This window comes from Macaca fascicularis, chromosome 10 (assembly GCF_037993035.2).
Source record: "Macaca fascicularis isolate 582-1 chromosome 10, T2T-MFA8v1.1".
In the NCBI taxonomy this organism is placed as follows: domain Eukaryota; kingdom Metazoa; phylum Chordata; class Mammalia; order Primates; family Cercopithecidae; genus Macaca; species Macaca fascicularis.
The window spans coordinates 22,036,619-22,061,216 of record NC_088384.1 but is presented as its reverse complement, the minus strand read 5'-3'; the positions used below and the strand labels follow the sequence as shown (position 1 = coordinate 22,061,216).

General features: G+C 44.3%; 1 protein-coding gene across 5 annotated transcripts in view; it reads left to right on the top strand.

The window, feature by feature from the left end:
- Positions 1-24,598, top strand: part of NF2 (NF2, moesin-ezrin-radixin like (MERLIN) tumor suppressor) — a 100,487-nt gene that overhangs the window by 14,578 nt on the left and 61,311 nt on the right. The gene's annotated exons all lie outside the window — the stretch shown is intronic.

Here is a 24,598-nt window from a genome sequence, read left to right as displayed (position 1 = left end):
ATGTTGGCCAGGCTAGTCTTGAACTCCTGACCTCATGATCCGCCTGCATCAGCCTCCCAAAGTGCTGGGATTACAGGTGTGAGCCACTGCACGTGGCTGGAATAGTCCTTTGAACAAATGGATCTGAGACAACTGGATAGCCACATGCAAAAAAAAATTGAAATTAAACCCTTACTTCACACCATACACAAAAATTAACTCATGGCTGGGCGTGGTGGCTCACGCCTGTAATCCCAGCATTTTGGGAGGCTGAGGCGGGTGGATCATGAGGTCAGGAGTTCAAGACGAACCTGGTCAACATGGTGAAACCCCATCTCTACTAAAAATAAATTAGGCCGGACGTGGTGATTCACGCCTGTAATCCCAGCACTTTGGAAGGCCAAGGCGGGTGGATCACGAGGTCAGGAGATCAAGACCATCCTGGCTAAGACAGTGAAACCCCACCTTTACTAAAAATACAAAAACAAAAATAGCCGGGCATGGTGGCGGGCACCTGTAGTCCTAGCTACTTTGGAGGCTGAGGCGGGAGAATGACATGAATCCAGGAGGTGGAGCTTGCAGTGAGCTGAGATCACAGCACTGCACTCCGGTCTGGGTAACAGAGCGAGACTCCGTCTCAAAAAAATAAAATAAAATAAAATAAATAATAATTAGCTGGGCATGGTGGCAGGCACCTGTAATCACAGCTACTCGGGAGGCTGAGGCAGGAGAATCACTTGAACCCAGGAGGTTGTAGTGAGCTGAGATCATGCCATTGCACTCTAGCCTGGGTGACAGGGCAAGTCTCCGTCCCCCCCCAAAAAAAAAAAACTTAAAATGGATCAAAGGGCCAGGTGAGGTGGCTCACTCTAGTAATCTGAGCACTTTAGGATGCTGAGGTGGATGGATTACTTGAGGCCAGGAGTTCGAGACCAGTCCGGCCAACATGGTGAAACCCTGTCTATATTAGAAATACAAAAATTAGGCTGGGTGTGGTGGCTCATGCCTGTAATCCTAGCACTTTGGGAGGCTGAGGCAGGTGGATTGCTTGAGGCCAGGGGCTCAAGACTACCTTGGCCAATATAGCAAAACCCCATCTCTACTAAAAATACAAAAATTAGCTAGCCGTGGTGGCATGCACTTGTAGTCCCGGCTACTCTGTTGGCTGAGACATGAGAATCACTTGAACTCGGGAGGTGGAGGTTGCAGTGAGCTGAGATTGTGCTACTGCACTCCAGCCTGGGGTGGAGAAAAAAAAAAACAAATGAATATGGAGAAATTTGAACCCTTTTAAACTGCTGGTAAGAACATAAAATGGTGCAGCCAGTTTGAAAAGCAAACTAGTTAGCCAGGCATGGTGGGTCATACCTGTAATTTCTGCACTTTGGGAGACCAAGGTGGGAGGATCACTTGAAGCTGAATTTCGAGAGCAGCCTGGGCAACAAAGTAAGACCCTTTCTTTACAGAAAATTTAAAAATTAGCCAGGTGTGGTGGCTCGCACCTGTAGTCTCAGTTACTTGGGAGGTTGAGGTGGAAGGATCGCTTGAGCCCGGGAGAGGCTGTAGTGAGGCATGACTGCACCACTGCGCTGCCAGCCTGGTAATCAAAGCGAGGCCCTGTCTCAAAAAAAGAAAGGAAGAAAATTAGCTGGGTATGGTAGCGTTCTTCTATAGTCACAGCTACTTGAGAGGCCAAGGTGGTAGGATTCCTTGAGCCCACAATTTTGAGGTTGCGGTTAGCTGTGATTGTGGCACTATACTCCAGGCTGGGTGACAGAGTGAGACCCAGTCTCAAAAAAGATGAAAAGAAAAACATTGTGGGCCGGGCGCGGTGGCTCAAGCCTGTAATCCCAGCACTTTGGGAGGCCGAGACGGGTGGATCACGAGGTCAGGAGATCGAGATCATCCTGGCTAACACGGTGAAACCCTGTCTCTACTAAAAATACAAAAAACTAGCCGGGCGAGGTGGCGGGCGCCTGTAGTCCCAGCTACTCAGGAGGCTGAGGCAGGAGAATGGCGTAAACCTGGGAGGTGGAGCTTGCAGTGAGCTGAGATCCGGCCACTGCACTCCAACCTGGGCGACAGAGTGAGACTCCGTCTCAAAAAAAAAAAAAAAAGAAAAAGAAAAACATTGTGGCAGTTCCTCAAACAATTAAACAGAGTTAACCATATGACCCAGCAATTCAACTTACAGATGTCTTCTCAAGAGAAATGAAAGCATAAGTCTACAAGAAAAACTTATATGTGAATGTTTATAGTAGTAGTATTCATAATAGCCAGGAGGTAGAAACAGTTCAAATGTACATCAGCTGATGAATGGATGAACAAAATGTGGTCTATCCATACTATGGAATTATTTGGCAATAAAATAGAATGAAGTACCAGCACGTGCTGCAACATGGATGGACCTCGAAAACGCTATGCTAAGTGAAAGAAACCAGCCACAAAAGGACACATATGATTCCATTCATATGCAAGTCTAGAATAGGCATATCTACAGAGACAAAGTAAATCAGTAGTTGCTCAGGGCTGGCAAAAGTGGATGGGGTAGAGGGTGTGATAGCTGAAATATATAAGATTTTATTTATGAAGTGATGAAAATATTCTAAAACTGGTGGTGATTGTACACACTGTGAATATACTAAAAACTACTGAATTGTGCAATTTAAATGGGTGAATTTTAGGGTATATGAATTATATATCAAGCTGTTTAAAAAAAAAAACCTTAGGCAAAATGTAAACAATGGGCATGACTGTTGAAAGAAAACTTTATCGACACAGAAATTTGAATTTCACATAATTTTCACAAGAAAATTTAAAAACATTAAAAAATATAACAGGCTGGGCACGGTGGCTCATGCATGTAATCCCAGCACTTTGGGAGGCTGAACTGGATGGATCACAAGGTCAGGAGTTTCAGACCAGCTTGGCCAATATGTAAAACCCCGTCTCTACTGAAAATACAAAAATTAGCCCGGCATGGTGGCATGCACCTGTAATCCCAGCTACTCGGGAGGCTGAGGCAGGAGAATCACTTGAACCCGGAAGGCGGAGGTTGCAGTGAGCCAAGATAACGCCATTGCACTCCAGCCTGGGCAACAAGAGCGAAACTCCATCTCAAAAAAAAAAAAAAAAGTAAAAATCGTTCTTAGCTCTCAGGCCACACAAAAATAGGTGGTGGGTTGGATTTGTCCTGTGGGCCATAGTTTGCTGACCTCTGAGCTAAGTTGCTATTTGATAGATGTTAGATGTTGTGAGAGGTTAAGAGAGACTAGCCTGTAAGGGAAGGGATTTTAGTTTTTGGGGGGGTCTTTTTTGAGACAGAGTCTCGCTCTGTCACCCAGGTTGGAGTGTAATGGTGCGATCTCATCTCACTGCAATCTCCGCCACCCGGGCTCAAGTGATTCTTTTGCCTCAGCCTCCCAAGTGGCTGGGATTACAGGCGCATGCCACCGTGCCCGGCTAAATTTTGTATTTTTAGTAGAGACGGGTTTTCACCACGTTGGCCAGGCTGATCTTGAACTCCTGACTTCAGGTGATCTGCCCGCCTTGGTCTCCCAAAGTGCTGGGATTACAGGTGTGAACCACCATGTCCGTCCAGGAAAGGGATTTTGTATGACATTTTTTCAGCCATAATTTTGCCAGGAAAAGCTCTGCTTTTTCCTTCATTAAGTAGATTCCAGACCCAAAGATGTTGGACAGTATTATCAGCTAGAGCAAGGTTTTTCAACCCTGGCACGATTGACATTTTGGCTGGATAATTCTTTGTTGTGGGGTATGTCTTGTGTGTTCTAGGATGTTTAGCAGGATCTCTGGCCTCTACCTACTAGATGCCAGTAGCATTTCCCCACCCCATCCCAGTTGTTGTGATAACCAAAAATGTCTTCAGACGTTGTCAGGTGTCCCTGGGTTAGGGAGGACACCCTCCAATCTCCTCTTTCTCCCTACCCAACCTCCATGACCACATTGAGAACCACTGATCTATAGAAAAGGATAATAGTAGTGACATTCAGAGAGGCTGGATGGTATGGTACAAAGCTTGCCAAACTTTAATTTTACATAAATGACCTGGGGAATCTTTGACAAATGTAGGTTCTGATTCAGTAGTTCTGGGATGGAACTGAGAATTCTGTATTAATAACAAACTCAGGTGATGATGCCTGTGCCACCAGCCCAAGGACCACACTTTGAGTAGCAGGACACCCTCCAATCTCCTCTTTCTCCCTACCCAACCTCCATGACCACATTGAGAACCACTGATCTATAGAAAAGGATAATAGTAGTGACGTTCAGAGAGGCTGGATGGTATGGTACAAAGCTTGCCAAACTTTAATTTTACATAAATGACCTGGGGAATCTTTGACAAATGTAGGTTCTGATTCAGTAGTTCTGGAATGGAACTGAGAATTCTGTATTAATAACAAACTCAGGTGATGATGCCTGTGCCACCAGCCCAAGGACCACACTTTGAGTAGCAGGACACCCTCCAATCTCCTCTTTCTCCCTACCCAACCTCCATGACCACATTGAGAACCACTGATCTATAGAAAAGGATAATAGTAGTGACGTTCAGAGAGGCTGGATGGTATGGTACAAAGCTTGCCAAACTTTAATTTTACATAAATGACCTGGGGAATCTTTGACAAATGTAGGTTCTGATTCAGTAGTTCTGGAATGGAACTGAGAATTCTGTATTAATAACAAACTCAGGTGATGATGCCTGTGCCACCAGCCCAAGGACCACACTTTGAGTAGCAGAGCATTAGTAGAAAGTGCATGGGCTTCGAAAGAAGACAGACCTGGGCTTGAATTCTAGCTAAACTACTTCTACCTTGGACAAGATATGTAGCTCTCTGGACCTTATTTTCTCATCGGTAAAATGGGACTAATAATGCTGAACCTGCAGAGTTCTTACAAGGATTCATGGAATGCATAGTCACTGGCAGAAAGGAAGATAAGGAAGGGACTATAATTGGCCTAAAGTAGGAGGCTCTGGTTACCATGGGCACTGCCCTGTTGTGATTTATCAAGGCATTACACCTCTCCGAACCTCAGATTTCCAGTGGAAAAACCTGTTTGTAAACCATGTTCACATATTCTGTTGAAAGTAATCATAGTTTGATCTATGATGATAGGACTCAGATAAGTGATTAGTTTTACTCTCCTGCCTGCTTTTTATGTTGTCCATTAACTGAGCAAGGTGCTGATGCAAGGAGATGGCAGATGCATTTTGAAAAACAAGGAGAGAGAGAGAGTACTTGTAGAATTATTGACTTTATTGAAGTCAAATGTAGGTGGCTTTTCAAGAAGGACTCAAGTTCAGAACCGGTGGCAGTTAACATATGAGTCAAGTTACCTTATGCTAATAAGTTCAGACTTTTTTTCTTTTTACTGCAGAGATGGGGGAAAAATCTCCTGCACTACTTGCTGCATTGCACAATTGGCTGGATGCTTTGGAAGATTTTTCCACTTGAAAGATTTGTTATTTGTCATTTTGAGAAAGTGGGTGCTGAGTGTAATTTGCCAGGAGGCTAAACGGCTATGTTATTTCTTATCTAGGCTGGAATTTTACTCTAATAATTCAATCTCTCAGTAAGAAAAACCAAACAGGAAGTTGTGAGAGATCCTAATACTATCTCATATTGAAAACAAAGCCTCCTTCTCCTGTTGTTTGGCATTCTAAATGTTTTCACATACCTAAGTGGAATTATGATTGGATTAAATACCAACATTACAGATCATTCCAGCATACAAGTAGACATAAGTTGTCCATAATGGAAGGAACTTTCAAAGGGGGAAGACAGAACAATTCTGGCATTTTCAGTAAAATCTTAAATCCTAGACTCCCTAGGACCAGGCAAACCATCCCCTTCAAGGATGTAAACTCTGGAGGGCAGTGTAATTGTACAGGGTATTAGTTCTATACTCTATATTAGTGCACCAAGAAACTTTTTTGTGTTTCAGAAGTAAGACTGTTATCTACCTTTTTTTTTTTTTTTGAGACAGAGTTTCACTCTTGTTACCCAGACTGGAGTGCAATGGCACGATCTTGGCTCACCACAACCTCTGCCTCCTGGGTTCAAGTGATTCTCCAGCCTCAGCCTCCCGAGTAGCTGGGATTACAGGCATGCACCACCACGCCCTGCAAATTTTTGTATTTTTAGTAAAGACGGGGTTTCTCCATGTTGGTCAGGCTGGTCTTGAACTCCCCACCTCAGGTGATCCGCCCACCTTGGACTCCCAAAGTGCTGGGATTACAGGCATGAGCCACCATGCCTGGCCTGTTACCTACCTTTTTACTGCTGTGCTCTCCCATGGGTTTTTTTATTTTTTTTGAGATGGAGTCTCGCTCTGTCGCCCAGGCTGGAGTGCAGTGACGTGATCTCAGCTCACTTCAACCTCCGTCTCCCAGGTTCAAGCGATTCTCCTGCCTCAGCCTCCACAGTAGCTGGGATTACAGGCACCCGCCATCATGCCAGGCTAATTTTTGTATTTTTAGTAGAGACGGGGTTTTACCATGTTTGTCAGGCTGGTCTTGAACTCCTGACCTCGTGATCTGCCCGACTCGGCCTCCCAAAGTGCTGGGATTACAGGCATGAGCCATCATGCCCAGCCTCTCCCATGGGTTTTAAGCAGTGCCTGTGGATGGCATGGGTGCCACTACTGAGGTCTAGGACATGGACAGGCAGGGGTGAGTGATGAATGCATGAGTGCTGATGAAAGGGTGTGAAGAAGGAAGGAGGACAGATGCTGGCTAGTGCTGCCCTCCACTAGACCCCATTCTGTCTTTGTGTGGGACAAAGGGCTAGGGACTAGCTGTTACTTTGTGCTGGGTACCATGCTAAATGCTTTAAATACACACTACCTCATTTGATGTAACAGGGACTCATTTATTCATTCAAGAGATATTATAAAATAGGCTGGGCAAGGTGGCTCACACCTGTAATCCCGGTGGGAGGCTGAGGCGGCCAGATTACTTGAGGCCAGGAGTTCGAGACCAGTCTGGGCACATGGTGAAACCCTGTCTCTACTAAAAATATGAAAATTAGCTGGGCGTGGTGGCTTATGCCTGTAGTCCCAGCTACTCCGGAGGCTGAGGCAGGAGAACTGCTTGAACCTGGGAGACAAGGGTTGTAGTGAGCCGAGATTATGCCACTGCACTCCAGCCTGGGCAACAAGAGCGAGACTCTGTCTCAAAAAAAAACAAAAACAAAAACATAGTAATTAGGCGTGGTTGTGCACACCTGTAGTCGTAGCTAATTGGGAGGCTGAGACAGGAGGATCACTTGAGCCCAGGAGTTGGAGGCTGCAGTCAGCTATGTTCGTACCACTGCATGAAGCCTGTAGTGAGACTCTGTCTCTTTTATGTATTTGTTTTTAAAAATAGAGACAGGGTCGGCCAGACGTGGTGGCTCATTCCTGTAATCCCAGCACTTTGGAAGGCTGAGGCGGGTGGATACCTGAGGTCAGGAGTTCAAGACTAGCCTGGCCAACATGGGAAAAACCCATCTCTACTAAAAATAGAAAAATTAGCTGGGGGCAGTGGCATGTGCTTGTAATCCCAGCTACTTGGGAGGCTGAGGCAGGATAATTGCCTGAGGTGGAGGTTGCCCAAGATTGAGCCACTGCACTCCAGCCTGGATGACAGGGAGAGACTCCGTCTCCAAAAAAAAAAGGGTCTTCCTACATTGGTTGGTCTCAAACTCCTGGGCTCAAGGGATCCTCCTGCCTCAGCCTCCCAAAGTGCTAGGATTATAGGTGTGAGCCACCACACCCAGCTCTGTGATTTACTGGGTGCCCACATGGACCAGGAAGGGAACACCTCCTAGCAGTGATCAAGGGCTACTTTGGACCTAGGTTCTGTAATTGGCTTCATCTTTAAGTGGGGAAATGGGGGCTCAGACAGGATACATAGCATGCTTAAAGGCTCAGGGAAGCCACCATCTATACTGAAAGAGGCAGAATAGGACAGGGACAGGTAGGTAGTGAGAGACTAGGGAGAATAGATGGGCACACCCTTTCACTTAATATTGACCAGTAAAGCCTGCAGTTGCTTTTTTGAACCTCACATTGAGGCTCTCATGGAAGTTGAGCAAGTCTTAGCTCAAGCTTCAGTTTCCTTGTTGGGGCTGCTGAGGCAGCATAGCCTAGAGATTACAAGCATAGACTTCAGAGTTTGATTCCTGGCTCTGCCTCTAACCAGCTTTGCAACCTTAAAGCTCTGTAACCCCCTCACATGCCTCTGTTCCCTATCTGTAAAATGGTGATTGTAATTAATTCTTCCCTCATGGTGTTACAAGAATTAAATTTGGGCCGAGCGCGGTGGCTCAAGCCTGTAATCCCAGCACTTTGGGAGGCCGAGACGGGCGGATCACGAGGTCAGGAGATCGAGACCATCCTGGCTGACACAGTGAAACCCCGTCTCTACTAAAAAATACAAAAAAACTAGCCGGGTGAGGTGGCGGGCGCCTGTAGTCCCAGCTACTCGGGAGGCTGAGGCAGGAGAATGGCGTGAACCCGGGAGGCGGAGCTTGCAGTGAGCCAAGATCACGCCACTGCACTCCAGCCTGGGCGGCAGAGCGAGACTCTGTCTCAAAAAAAAAAAAAAAAAAAAAAAAAAGAATTAAATTTGAGTAATTTCTGGTAAAGTACTTAGAATAGTACCTAACACAAGGTAAGTACTATATATAATGGTTGTTACCTAAAAGAAATAATAGCCTGGGCAACACGGCAAAACCCTGTCTCTACAAAAAGTACAAAAATTAGCCGGTTGTGGTGGTGTGCACCTGTGGTCCTAGCGTCTCGGGAGGCTGAGGTGGGAGGATCACATGAACCTGGGAGGGCGAGGCTGCCATGAGCTTCCTGATTGCACCACTACACTCCAGCCTGGGTGACAGAATGAGACCTTGTCTCAAAAAATAAATAAATAAATAAATAAAATAAATTTAAAAAAATAAAAAGGAAATAAGTTCAGTGCCTGTCGTCAGCTTGCTCACCTTCTCAGCCTCTCCTCCACTTCCTCACGTACCCTCTTGCTCTGGGCCTGTTGTCCTGGTCCCTCCTTCACTCTGCCACACCTTTGCATAGGCTGTTCTCTTTGCCTGGAATGCCATTCTCACTTGTTGTCTGGCAGAACTACACTCATTCTCCTTCTAGGCTATGCTCAAGAGTTTCCTCCTCTTTGTGCCCAAGGTCACCACAAAGCTTCTAAGTGATGGGACTGAGATTTGAAGCTAGATCATCTGTCTTTCAGGCCAGCCCTCTTTCCACTATCCTATGCTACCCAAATAGGAAGTGTAAAAGAGGAGTAGGAGAGAAAAGGTTAGAAACCTGGAGAGAACTTAGGTATTTTGGTAAACAGGAAAAAGAAGAGATCCTTTGAAGGACTTCCTCAACTTAACAACTATTTGTCTATGGCATTATTTTATTGCATTTGGTGTATGATACTATCTCAAAAGCATTTTGTAAGCTTGCCAGTGGCTTACATTTTTGCCGGGTGAATGACATGACTAATGATCCCTACTACATTGCCTCAGTGTCTAGTTTGTCATTTTGAATCAAGTGGACATTTTCTGTAAGTGAGTCATTTTCAATTGCCCATGATATAATGAGAATTCCTTACCTTTGGCTTAAAATGAGGCTTATTTTATAAGAGTTAAGCATTGTCCAGTTGCATCTTTAACATAGTCAGAATGCTCCTGCCTGTATTCAGCCTGGTGTCTTCTCATAACATTTGGTATGCCCACCTAGATAGCAATTGGTAACATCTTTATTCTGAGACTCTTTCATGTACAGATTTTGAAAAGTTAGTTATCTGTTCAGACGACACTATTTCTTTAACTTTTAAAATCTGCTTCCCTCTCACTGACAGTTCAGTTTTGGAAGAGCCTGTATTTTTTTTCTTTTTTCTTTTTTTTTGAGATGGAGTCTCGCTCTGTCACCCAGGCTGGAGTGCAGTGGCGTGATCTCTGCTCACTGCAACGTCCACCTCCCGGGTTCAAGCAATTCTCTTGCCTCAGCCTCCCGTAGCTGGGATTATGGGCGTGTGCCACCACACTCGGCTAATTTTTGTATTTTTAGTAGAGACGAAGTTTCACCATGTTGGCCAGGATGGTCTCGATATCCTGACCTTGTGATCCGCCCGCCTCGGCCTCCCAAAGTGCTGGGATTACAGGCGTGAACCACCGTGCCTGGCCTTTTTTTTTTTTTTGAAATGGAGTCTCACCCAGACTGGAGTGCAGTGGTGCTATCACAGCTCACTATAGACTTGACCTGCTGGGCTCAAGTGATCCTCCTGCCTAAGCCTCCCAAGTAGCTGGGACTACAGGCAAGAGGCACCGTGCCCAGCTAGAGATGTGTGTGAATTGGTAGGTTCAAGCTAGATATTGGAGGCTCATGAAGCCCAGGTTAAAGAGGCTTGTATTCATCAGATGCGATGAAGAGCTTTGAAGTGTTTACTAGGAGTGTGATTTAAAATGGTTGGCATGCAAAATGATTTGGAATGTTTGGGGTTTGGGGTGGGGAGAGAGAGGTTGGAAATTGGAAACAATTAGAAGGCAAATGCTTTGGGCAAGGTATCACATTGAAACCTGAACAGCAGTGGGACTCACTAGGGGCTGGGACAAAACTAGGCAGATGTAAGCGTTGAGTGAATCCAGGGATCAGGCTGTTCTGTGACCAAGAATGAGCAGAAGACCTTCTAGGCTCAAGATTCAGGAGGTTCTGAGGTCTAAAGCCTGTCCTCAGTCTCCGAGGTCAGCCAGGCAGAAGGAAATTTGGGTCAAGCCTGGCCAGAGTTGAGCTCAGGAAGTCAGTGCACTTTCTCTTGTCTAGTTCCTGCATGCAATCAGGGTGTTACTTGTGTAAAACGATCAAGATCCCTAAACTGATGTCTGAACACCAGGCTTCTAGACAGAGCTCCACCATGTGACCGTGTGACATCACTTATTTCCCCCAGACCTCAGTTCTTCTGAAAGATGAGGGGAAGAACTCACTTTCAAAGGCCTTCAGCTTTAGCATCTTATTTTTAGGTGATCTGGGCAGAAGAGGCTCACGGTGCTCCTCTCCCTTTCATGTTTTCTTCTTTGGTAGGAAGTCGTCTCAAGACTTGAGTGTATAGGCATGAGAAAATCTGCTAGAGGACAGGAAGAATATTGCTTAAAGCATAAGAGCTAGAGCCCTGATGGAAGGGGTAAATTGGCCTGGGAAAAGCCCTGCTGCTGCTACCTGCTTCCCAAGTGACCTTGAACTTAACTCTTTAAACCTCAGTTGCTGCATCTATAAAATGAGAATAATAGTATCTTTTTTATAGGGTTTTTTGTTTTGTTTGTTTGTTTTGAGATGGATTCTCCCTCTGTCGCCCAGGCTGGAGTACAGTGGCACCATCTCGGCTCACTGCAACCTTTGCCTCCTGGGTTCAAGCAATTCTCATGCCTCAGTCTCCTGAATAGCTGGGGTTATAGGAGCGCACCACCACACCTAGCTGATTTTTGTATTTTTAGTAGAGATGGAGTTTCGCCATCTTAGGCTGGCCTTGAATTCCTAACCTCAAGTGATCCTCCTGCCTTGGCCTCCCTAAGTGCTGGGATTACAGGTGTGAGCAACCGTGCCCGGCCAGGGTTGTTTTGAGACATGAATGAGGTGGACCTTTACAGGCACTTGGTCCAGGGCCTGACCCGTAGTAAGCATTTGAGAAATATTACCTATTTATGTTGTCATGGGCTGGGAGTGTGGGAACAGGAAGTGTCTCATGCCAGAAGCACTGTGAATTTTCTCCTTTAATCATTGACTTCATTTTCTTTGAACCTTATTCAGATTATCCATGCCTTTATAATTGTAGACCCTCTATTAGTCCAAATAAAGTGAACTCACCTTATGCCATATTCTTGTTGAAGGATCTTCTTTTCTTTCTTTCTTTATTTTTTTGAGACAGAATCTCGCTCTGTTGCCAGAGCGAGTGGAGTGCAGTGGCGAGATCTCGGCTCACTGCAACCTCCGCTTCTCGGATTTGAGTGATTCTCCTGCCTCAGCCTTCCGAGTAGCTGGGACTACAGGCATGCGCCACCACGCCCAGCTAATTTTTGTATTTTTAGTAGAGACGGGGTTTCACCATGTTGGCCAGGATGGTCATGATCTCTTGACCTCATGATCCGCCCGCCTTGGCCTCCCAAAGTGTTGGGATTACAGGCGCGAGCCATTGCACCTGACTGCGTCTTCTTTTTTGTAACGTGCTATGTAATACATCTCTATTTAGCTTGATGTCCACGGTGATAGCAGGATTCTTTTCGGATTTCTGCCATAGTTAATTGTTCTGCATTCTTTTGTCCCTAGTGTGTCATTTTGAAATTTTTCTTTTTTCTTTGTTTTTGATGACTTCTCCAATTATTCATGCTAGTTTTGCATTCCTGTCCAAAGAACATTTTTGGTGCTTGTTTATTTTTAATTTCATAAACTAAAGTGCTGGGTTTTAAAAACCCAGAATTGAGTTTTCTCCGAGCTGCTAATCTTTCTAGCCAGCTGGTGATGAGGCTTCTCAATTCTTGTTACAGGATAATGTGTTCTGTCCTCCTGTCTGTGCTTTGTCTAATTTAGATTCTAAATCCACATGTTTTAGGACATTTTTAGCGCATCAAAATTTATTACCAAAGTAGTGCTGACTTAAGGGAAAGAAATTTTGATGAAATCTTTAGTCACTCGTGTTGACTCAAGGCGCTTGTCCTAGTGCAGGAATCTCTGTGGCACCACTAGGTGGTGCCAGACTGCATCATTTCTAAAGACACAGCCTTTTCTCTTCCAACTCTTTCGCTACTGTTCTCTCTTTTGCTTCTTTGCCAAATTTGAACCTAGCTTTGAAAAATTCATATAAACTTTCTCTTAGTGAGTTATGTTGCTTATAGCTTTTCCCTCCACCTTGCCTGTTTTAGCCTTGTTTCTATAGTTTCAATAGTTGGACATTCAGATAAACTTAAAACTGAAGCCCGGAGTAATTACTAAATGTATCTCGACTGATCTGTGGTTTTAAATTCACCAACAGTGCATCTCCCTACTATCTTAATCATATTGATTTTGAGAATAAATCAGTCTCATAAATATGTTAGTGTTCAGCCCACAGTAGTTCTTATCCATCTGCAGACTTTTTTTTTTTTTTTGAGACAGGGTCTTACTCTGTCACCAGGCTGGAGTACAGTGGCTCCCTCTCAGCTCATGGCAACCTCTGCCTCCTGGGTTCAAGTGATTCTCCTGCCTCCACCTCCCGAGTAGCTGGGACTACAGGCGCATGCCACCACGCCCAGCTAATTTTTGTATTTTTAGTAGAGACGGAGTTTCACCATGTTGGCCAGGGTGGTCTCAATCTCTTGACTTCGTGATCCGCCTGCCTCGGCCTCCCAAAGTGCTGGGATTACAGGTGTGAGCCACCACGCCTGGCCCCATCTGCAGATATTTTTACCAGTCCTACCCACTCATGCCTATATCTTCTAATGTTATTAAAGTCAGTTTTATTATCATTGGTGACCATGAAACTTAATCAAAAGGTCAAGCTAGAAACAGAATATTCAAAATTTATTTCCAGGCAAATGTCTGGGTTCTATAGAAGCTGGTTCACGTGAATAGATCATGCTGTAGCTCTGTTGTGCTGGGAGCTTTTTTGAAGGAATGCGTTGTTACATACTAACCACAATTTTTACATTGTCCAGGGCAGGAGTGATCAGTTGGTTGATACTTAGTCAGGAGTTGTGTTTCATAGTCTGGTAGTTGTTACCTGATGTTTAGGCATTTGAAATTTAACCTTGTGCCTTATTTGTGCTGAATTTACTATTGTTTCCTATTTGTAGTGCTCTGCAAAATTATTCTCAGTATATCACACATTTGTAATTATTGCCAATTACTGAATATCAATAACATGCTAGGTGATAAAAACTTCTATTTTTCAGCAGCATTATCATTCCCAATTTTACTACATCAGAGAGTTCATTATTATACAGTCAACTCATGATTATTAGGAGTAAGGAATATAATAGCAGACGCTGAATGAGGGAAAAGAATGTGAAACCACACATAAACTAAAGGTGAAGTCATTTACATCCCTGAAAATGATTTTAAGGTACAGAATGAGATGTTAAAGGATTAAAAGAAAATTATTGTAGCAATGAAAAAGTGCTGCATGGTTTATACAAAGTCATGCCAAGCTCATAGACTCAGAGAGTGGTATTAATCCTGAAAGATCACTTGATGATTATGGAAGCCAAGACCCAAAGAGGTTAAGTGACTTACCCAGCAAAGCCGGTTTGGGTGTTTTATAGCTGTTTGACAGAGCTATGATTGCTCTCATGTTGTGAGCTAAATTCCAAAGATGGAGATTGTTGTGTTTGCTTTTGTGGGGACTGTATTGCTTTTATAGCACCATGGTTGTATTGTTTCTTTTTGCTTTGTCATCTGTCAGTCAACTTTGAAGCGAATCTTCTTTGTTTACAGCATAGTAAAATATGGTGATTGCATGGCTCATAAGAGATTTACAAATGAAGAAACTGAGACCTGGTTGAGCTGCATGGTACACCCAAGTCATAGACTTGTGTGTGGTTGAGGCAGAGAATCTAGGATATAGACCTCCCTGTTGGGTTTCTGCCGCTCCCATAACTGCTCTGCGCTTCAGCGGGAAAGATGCCAGAAACTGCAAGCATAAGGCCTTTTTTCCCCCTAAAAAACTGTAATTCATTTGGTTTTGAAAGACTTATCAGAGTTTAAAAGCTCCATTTTGTGGCTTCCCAAGGTGCTGTGATTTGTATCTTACTAGTCTCCTTTGTTCTGTGGAAAATTTTCTTCTTTGGTTCTTTGAGATTTAGATTTCCTTGCCGAAGTATTTTTAGAGAGAGGAAATCAGTATGTGTCATCAAAGGGGTTAAATATATACCTTAAGGCCTAATTATGCAGTTACATTTTTAATAACGAATGTCATAAATTCTTGCTTCATTGCAGTCAATACTTAGAAGACTGTTCTGCTCAGAAGGCTCATCTAGTTATCATGATTATCATCAACATCATCAGCCAACCATAAGCATCAAGCATTTGTGGAGTATCCACAGATTATGCAGCACTTGCCAGGGTTCTGGGAGACTTAATCTGTGTGTGTGTGTGTGTCTGTGTGTGTGTGTGTGTATGTGTATACCCTTCCCTTCAAGGAGTTTGTGATCTGCAGAATTGGAGGAAAGACAGAAAACTTGGGGAAAGACAAGTACCTCATTTTTCAATACATGTAAAGCCCGTAGTGATTCATGTATGTGGTATTGGGGGGTGTGGACGGCAGGGAGACAAAGGGATGGATCTTAGAAAGGTCTGGTTACAAATAAGTGGAAGCACATAAGTTTGCTGACGTGGGAGGACATAGGCTGGGTTGTAATAAGGTAGAGTAATTGATTGAAGGAGGGAGGAAGCAATTGATGAAGAGTTGAAGGTAATAATTTAAATAGATTTGGCATAATAACAGAGATGATTGGAGAACTGGGAGAAGAAAATTACTTGCTGTAGTTGATTATGGCAGAAACTGACAGGGCAAGAGATTAGAGTTGGGATTTTTGCAAAGAGGAGGTTTCAAGTTTGTGATATCTTTTTTTTTTTTTTTTTTTGAGATAGTCTCGTCTGTCACCCCAGCTGGAGTGCAGTGGCGTGATCTCGGTTCACTGCAACCTTTGCCTCCCAGGTTCAAGCAACTTCTCCTGCCTCAGCTTCCCAAATAGCTGGGACTACAAGTGTGCGCCACCATGCCCAGCTAATTTTTATATTTTTAGTAGAGATGGGGTTTCACCATGTTGGCCAGGCTGGTCTCGAACTCCTGACCTCAGGTGATCCACCTTCCTTGGCCTCCCAAAGTGCTGGGATTACAGGTGTGAGCCATTGCGCCCAGCCTCCACGTATGTGAGATCTTGCCCAGATTTAAATGAAGGATGTAGGGTTCAAGATTGGTAGAGCAGAGGACAAAAGTCTCCCTCTCTTCCTCTCTCTCTCTTTTTGCTATGATCTATTTTTTTTCCCTGCACTTCTTTTCACAGGTGTTGACCTATGATCTGTTTCTATTTGGAGGATCTCTTTTTCCCTCATGTTGAGAATAATGGTTGAGGTGTGGTATATCCTTTAATTATGAAAGGAAATGGCATGGTGGTTTTGCGGTTTAATCATGAGACACAAGAACAGCTTTTGTTGTGTGGTGATACCATACCCTGAATTGAGAGTATCAGTGTTAGATGTACGTTACTGCAGTTTTGTATCTTCTTCGCTTAATCAGAATAGATTTTAATGGAATTTATTATTCACTTACTGCACAGCAAAATTACTTTTATAACTTTCCATTGTGTTTTTCTTGTAAATTGAGGTATTTGGCATCTATTTTTTTTTTTTTTTTTTTGAGATAGAGTCTTGCTGTGTCCCCCAGGCTGGAGTGCAGTGGTGCAATCTCAGCTCACTGCAAGGTCCGCCTCCCGGGTTCACGCCATTCTCCTGCCTCAGCCTCCCGACTAGCTGGGACTACAGGCACCCGCCACAACGCCTGGCTCATTTTTTGTATTTTTAGTAGAGATGGGGTTTCAACGTGGTCTCCATCTCCTGACCTTGTGATCCGCCCACTTTGGCCTTCCAAAGTGCTGGGATTACAGGTGTGAGCCACCGTGCCCGGCCTGGCATCTATTTTTCAAAACGGACAAAAGTTGTATTCAGGTTTGGATCTGGTACATTAGCATCTTAAATTCTCAAGTCTCCTATAAACCTGTTCTCTTAGGCCACCTATGACTACAGAAGTCAGTTATGGATAAACATTGAGAGGGGAAATCACATCATCCTTTGTTTTCTGTTTCTGAAATAATGGCAGACATGTGGCACATGTCCTGAGCCTGGGGAGGTGCCGTTCCTTTTGTTGCTCTATCTGTATGGGAGCTAACCTTTTGACAATTTTTATGGTAAATGCTAGGGCAGCTTGTGGGCTAATTAGAAGAAACTGTTAAGTGAATGCTGAGTTCGTCGGTTCTCTTTCATTTTCTGCAGAGGAGACAGCCAGTCAAACAGCATTCTTTGTGTGGCTGATAATTTAGCCCACCAGACCTCTATGAAATGGAATATTGCTTCTCTTTTAGCTTTTTCCATATTTTAGTCTTCTCTTTAAAGTCGACATTTCTCCATAGGTTCTAATACTTAGGCATTTCATATATAGTAGCCAAATTCAGTTCACTTTCTTCAAGAAAGTTGTCCTTTTCAAACTGTGGCCTTTTCCTGTCCCATGGGTCTGGTTTCTTACTCACCCCGCACTGTTGTATCAGCAGGTACCAGGATTCGATTGTTGATGGCTGTATGTCTCAAAGAAAGCAGAGGGAGAAATGCAGCTGTCAAAGCAAAAAACAAATGGCAGTTTTAGGGTTGAGTCTCAACCTGGCCAGTTGCAAGATGGCTGTTCAGTAGATGTTATTCCTAATGCTTCCCTGGTAAATAGACCTCAATCAGTCCTGCAGGTTATTGGTGCTGGTTGCTTCCTATAACAGAAGAGTACTGCATTCCAGTTGTGTTCCTGCTGTGGAACATAAGTGCTTAGTGCTATTTACTTAAAACATTCTAGGTTGATAAATTACGAGCACTTCACTCTGGGTAAAGCTCATAAATTCAGCTCCTACAAAAAAATAGCAAGCTGACAGCACTTAGTCCTGTTTATAAAGTTCATACACATCTATCTATGATACAGGCACAAGTATATTTCTATGAAATAGCACTGCAGCCTGTTAAAGTAATGGGTGAGCACAGCCACAAAGGTGAGAAGCATCGGACTTCCAGACTCCTCCCGTTAGCCTCTGCCTGAAGGGCACCTTGAGGAGGAGGTCTGTGGAAGGGAGCTTCCAGGCATTGGAGTCCACATTTGTACTTTCTGCCTTTCTTCTTACCGCAAGTCACCTTTCCACTTCTCTCTTTCCTTCTGCAAAATGAGCATCTGCCTTTTAGCCTCCCTCTTCTTCTAGGCTGAGATGAGGCAGGGAACTGTGGTGGATCCAGAGTAGTTTGAACACTTTGGCTGGGTGGAAAGCGATGGGGTTAAATAAACATTTAATCAGAACCAGGAGCTGTTCTTTTGGCAACCTGTTGAGGAAAAATGATAAACCCTAACAAAAAGGCCCTCAAGTGGCATGAGTGCAGGACCTGAAAGCCTTACGTGCCATCAGGTATCCAAAAAGGACATTTTTTAACCAGAAAATAAACATGAAACTCATCCGGCTAGTCCTAGGTTCTTGGAGCCCCGCAGGTATTGTTACAGGATGCATCACTGCTTCGAATCGGTGACTGAACAACCTGGTTCCTAATCAGCGTGGAGAGTCAGAGCTGTCACACGCACTGGGCTGAAGCTGCATATTCAGTACTGCATTGAACATTCAGTACTGCAGATAGGATGATTATGCTGTTTGTCTGATACTAGAAAAGTGCAAAGAACATTCCTTCACTTTGCAACAGCTTGGACCCAAGTGGCAGACCTGCTGTTCCCTCTGGCTGGCGTGACCTCCCTATTGGCAGCCCCTTCACCACAGCTCAGCTACCCCCTGGCTTTCAAGACACAGCTCAGACAGCATCTCCTCAGGAAAGACCTTACTCCCGGAGACCCATGCCTGAGTTGTGTTGCCACAGCACCGTGTTCTGTTAGCACTTACCAGGTTGCATTTTTTGTGATCCATTTACCTGTCTTCCCTGTCAGACATGAACAGGGACAGTGTCTTGTCCTCAATTCATCATTTATCTCCTGTTTTGAGCACAATGACCGGGACGTAGTGGATGCTCAATAAAGGTTTGTCAAATGAGTGATAGTATGGTTAGCTCAGTGAGAATTGATGGTGCCCTTTATGATCTGTCATCCATCATCCTAGGTGTGAAGCTGGGCTGGGAGGCTTTAAACAGTGCCACTTGAGAATCTTAGGAGAGGAGGCAGAGTTACAATGAACAATAACTACCCCTTACTGAGTATTTATTTGCTATGGGCCAAGCACTGTCTTAGGGTTTTTAAATGTATCAGTGCACTTAATCCTTTGATCAATCTGCTAAGATGGGTTCTGCTTATTATCCCCATTGCAAAGCACAAGGAAGTTCAGTCACTTGCCCAAGGTCACACAGTGACAGTGCAGAGATTCATACCAGTGGTAGATAACCATCACTTATCTATATTCCTTTTAGACTAGTTCCTGGAATGATTAAGCCCTCATGTCCTGAGGCATCCATCTTAGGTAACAATTTAACTTCTTTCTTATTTCTAGAATGGTACTAGTGTGTTCCATACTTGGGAGAATGGAGAAAATGGTCACCAGACATTCTCTATTTTTTGGTTCAGATGAGAGAGGTAGATTTAGCTGACAAAGAATTGATGTTATGTATTTTTATTTTATTTTATTATTATTTTTTGTTCTTGATTTTAGATGGTAGTTTTGGTCCTTTTGGAAACACAGCATTATCCTCCAGCCAGACTGAACTATCCTACTCTCATTTCCTGTAAGGACGACTGACCTCTTTTTTTGCCTCTAGACCTGTGCATATGCTATTTCCTCTGCCTGGAACATACTTACCTGCTTGCTCCTCCTTCCCCAAGCCTAGTCTTCACTTGGTTCCTCTTTTCTACCAGGAACCAGTTTAGATGTCATTTCCCTACCCGTCCAGGATAGGAGGTTCCCACAGCCCCTGAGTGTCCCTGTGGTGGCACTCACAAGTGTTGTAGTGCTGAAAGCCCACTCCTGGGGTTTTATGTGTGCAGCGAAGGGGGTGATTATCTGTTCCCAGCCAGTTCATATCCTAGTCCGTTGAGAGTAGAGACTTGTTTCTTATTCTCTATTTGTCCCCTGCACCTTGGGCAGTGCTTGGACACAATGTGTGTGTTCACTATTTGTGGAAGAAGTGGGTGAGCGGGAGTTAACTGGCTTTAAGTCTTTGAATTTTGAGTTTTTGAAGTAGTCAAGTCCATCCTGTGGACAGCCATTGTTTGCCATGTCTTGTATGTACACAGTTGCCTGGGCACTGTGGGGAGCAGAAAGAGGACTAATACTGCCCTTGTGCTGAGGCACCTACAGTCTCAGGAGATGTTCAGAGGACAGTGAGTCACTTCACAGCATCAGCATGGTGTAGTGAACGAGTGATGACACTGAACATGAGCTTGGTCATATTCTGGCAAGTTGGCCGACACCTGGACGCCCCGTCCACACCCCAAGACCTCTTTCCCCAGGGTGACCTGAGAACCACCCAGAGCAACTGTGACCAATGGTGCTTGTTTTTTATTTTTTTTTTTGAGACAGAGTCTCAGTCTGTCGCCCAGGCTGGAATGCAGTGGCATGATCTCGGCTCACTGCAAGCTCTGCCTTCTGGGTTCACACCATTCTCCTGCCTCAGCCTCCCGAGTAGCTGGGACTACAGGTGCCCGCCACCACACCAGGCTAGTTTTTTGTATTTTTAGTAGAGACGGGGTTTCACCGTGTTAGCCAAGATAGTCTCGATCTCCTGACCTCGTGATCCGCCTGCAATGGTGCTTGTTTTTTAAGGAAGTAGAAACCCAAATTAGGAAGACTGAGCAAACCTCATGCATTTGGGGAAGGGCTTGTTGAAAAGTGGAACCTGATGTAGGTAACAACATGTTGAAGTTAGATGTAACCAAACAGGAACACTTCTTAATTGCTTAAAGACAACATTTTATTTTATAAGTGGAATTAGGGCTTTAAATCAAATATGTTTGGCTGTCTTTACTTGGTTTCCTCAGGCACCTTCACTCATCTTGTCTAAAACTTAATTGCTTGTCTATCCCTGCCAGATTTGCTGCTTCTCCTTGATTCCATCTCTCCTTTAGTGGAAACACCTGGTACTCAAGCCAGACACACAGGTGTCCCTCTTAATTCTGTCTCCTCTGGTCCTGTTCAGGCACCTGTTCTGTGACTCTGCCTCTTTTCTATTTCTCAGGCAGCCTTCTCTCCCTTCTACTGCCTTCCTTATGTCAGGGATTGGCCTACTTTCTGGCCTTCTTGATCCAGGGCACCTTTCCTTCAACGCATACACCAACCTGTTGTCAGAGCCCATCCAGGATGCAGATTGGAGCCTATGACTCCTCTGCCCAAAGGCCTTCAGAGACTTCGTGGCTTTTGGCTGAAGTCGAGCCACCTGGTCCCACATGGAGCCCCATTCCCGCCATGTACCTCCTGTCTGTTTTAGTTCTACCAGATGACTAGCAGTTTCCTGTAGAAAGCATGACTTTTAAAAAAGACTTACTTCCTTCTCTCCTGCATCTAACTCTCATTTGCTCTTTAAAGCCTTCTCTGACCTAGGTCTTGCCTATTTCTCCTGGAAAACACTGCTTCCACCATTTTGTAGCATCAGTGTCTAACATTGGTTGGCATGTAGAGTGTGCTCTATAATCCTTGTTGAAAGACTAAGTGGGTGGTAACAGAGGCTTAATTCACATTGAGCTGTAAATGAGCAATATTTGACTCTTCTGAGAATGGATTTTGTTTCAAACACTAGTTACTTACTGGAAAAGGTGTCTGGGGAGTGCTGGACAGCAAGAACAAAGGGACCCCACAGAACAAGAAAAGAGGCACTCTAGGGTCTGTGGTTTGCCTATGTTAGATCACCATGAAAAAGGCCAGTGTGTGCTTTGTCAGCTGGCAAAGAATCCTGTGACTCAGTTTCCTTATTTGCACAAAAACGGGATGAGTCTGCCCTAGGTAATTGCTCATGCTCATTTCCAACTCTTGACAGTCTACGATCCTTTGTGTCAAAGTTAAAAATCTAAGTAGGGCATTCTGAATTGGTGTCAGAGTTGATGCACTTCTCCTCACTGTGTTGCAAGTGCCAAGGGGGACAAGTACATTGTCTTTTTGCATTCAACAAAGACAGTTTTGCATTTTAAAAACCAGGTAGAAGAGAATACAGGAAAACCGCATTAACACAATTTTATGCTGGAGAATTTAAGCTCCCAAGTCAGGAAATTCACTCATCATTCCCGTGGCAGCTTTTGTGTCTATGCACTGCACACCCCCCTTGCAGACAGCCCCATCTTGCCAAAGCCCGGCCCCGCCATGAACATGAGTTACGGCAGACTGGGAATCGTTACCTTGATCTTCTCAACCCTGGGGTGTTTAACTTTTCCAAGTTAATGCCTGTTCTTTAATGTTACATTATCTTGTAGTAAGGTAGTCATTTATAATTTATATACTAGAGCTGCCTTAAAATAGAGACAAGAGGATAATCAGCATCCTGAAGCTTCTAGTTTTCCAAAATAACATTGCTTCAGTGAAATCTGCCTATAGAAATTAAAACTTTTGGTGAATTAAAAAGCCCTTTGTCCTATTGTCAGACTGGGAAATGGATGTGCCCATTACTCAGCCTTAAAAAGGAGGGAGATCATCTGTTAAAAATATAACTCATCATTTTCTTTTATTCTTCTCAAAATAATCCCTAAAGATCTCAATTTTTATAGTGTTGCAGTGGCCCCACTATAGTCAGGGAGGAGACAGGGCAGAAGCTGAAGGGTAGGAGAAACGGCGCTGCTAAAAGATAAAAACCAGTATGCATCTCAACTACTTGTCTGCTGCGGTCCTGATATTCTTCCATCTAGGTTGCTGCTTTGCTTGACTTTGACTGCAAACACAGGAGAAGGAATGGGATTTCCTGTTGAGTACCTTGTAGAGAACCCACTGTTCATTCATATGTGTTAAAAATAAAAAGCCTACTTGAAAACTTCCCTGTAGAATCAGGTTTTAGCAAAAACCAATCAGGTATTAGAGGTCTAATTTATTTTTCCCTTCTTGGTTTTTTTTTTTCTTTTTTTTTTTTTTGAGATGGAGTCTTGCTCTGTCCCCCAGGCTGGAGTGCAGTGGCCGGATCTCAGCTCACTGCAAGCTCCTCCTCTCGGGTTCACGCCATTCTGCCTCAGCCTCCCGAGTAGCTGGGACTACAGGCACCCGCCACTTCGCCCGGCTAGTTTTTTGTATTTTTTAGTAGAGACGGGGTTTCACCGTGTTAGCCAGGATGGTCTCGATCTCCTGACCTCGTGATCCGCCCGTCTCGGCCTCCCAAAGTGCTGGGATTACAGGCTTGAGCCACCGCGCCCGGCCCTTTCTTGGTTTTATAGCAAGTCTCTATACCCTTTTTTTTTTTTTTTTTTTTTTTTTTTTTTTTTTTTTTTTTTGAGACAGAGTCTCGCTGTGTCTCCCAGGCTGGAGTGCAGTGGCGTGATCTCGGCTCACTGCAAGCTCCGCCTCCCGGGTTCACGCCATTCTCCCGCCTCAGCCTCCCAAGTAGCTGAGACTACAGGCGCCCGCCACCACGCCCGGCTAGTTTTTTGTATTTTTAGTAGAGACGGGGTTTCACCATGTTAGCCAGGATAGTCTCGATCTCCTGACCTCGTGATCCACCCGCCTCGGCCTCCCAAAGTGCTGGGATTACAGGCTTGAGCCACCGCGCCCGGCCAAGTCTCTATACCCTAATAATTTTTTTTTCTTTTGAGATGGAGTCTTGCTTTGTCGCCAGACTGGAGTGCAGTTGGCGCAGTCTCGGCTCACTGCCATCTCTGCCTCCCGGGTTCGAGCGATTCCGCTGCTTCAGCCTCCCAAGTAGCTGGGACTACAGGCGTGCGCTACCACGCCTACTAATTTTTTGTATTTTACTAGAGACAGGGTTTCACCATGTTGGCCAGGATTGTCTCGATCTCCTGACCTCATGATCCACCCACCTCAGCCTCCCAAAGTGCTGGGATTACAGGCGTGAACCACCGCCCGGCTGCCTAAGAATTTTTTTCATTCCTTTTCATTAGACATCTTCAGTGTACCAAGACTTTGAGTGGAGATTTCTAATGAGGGCAGGAAGGGATGGATGAGTCCGCAGTTGAGTGGTCTCCTTTTTCCCATGTCTGTTGAAAGATTACTCTTTCATGACCACCATTTCTGTGATGCATCTCATATGATCCTAACGCACTCGAGTTTGTATTTGAATGTCCATCTGATATTTAGTGGTGGTTGGGGCAAGGAGGGGGCAAGCAGCAACTAAGGGGTCGTGTGGGAACATCCTGGGTGGTTTAACTTGAAAACCACTAGGTGGCAACATTTACTAAGCTGCCGGCCATTCTCTTCCCTTAAGACATTGAACTTGCTTTTCCACATAGCAGATGGAATAGCTGAGAAGAGTTTAGTAGCCATTGCTTCAGGTTCTTTTGAAAGTGAGGCTATAGGATAAACACACTACAGTATATTGGTATCTGTTCACCACCTGGATTTAGATACCAGGAGTTTGAAATTGCTCTGGGTGACTGGGTGAGTAGCTTCCCCTTTGGCCTCAGTTAGGCATCCTTGATAGGAGAGACCTGTGATTGGACTATCTGGTCGCTCATGGTTCTTTTTCTCAATGATTTACGACTTTGATTGTAATTTCTTTATATTAAAAAAAAAAAAAACTTGTAGTAAAACCAGTCTTATTTAAAGGAATATTAGCCTTTTATCAAGGGCAAAATAATGATTTTAAAAAAAAATCAACAAAATTTCAAGGCAATGAATGTCCCTAGAAGCTAGCCATCTCTTCAAGTTAACTCAAGAGGCTAGACTCTCCTAAATGAGGATGCTTATTTACCAGCTTTCCTCAA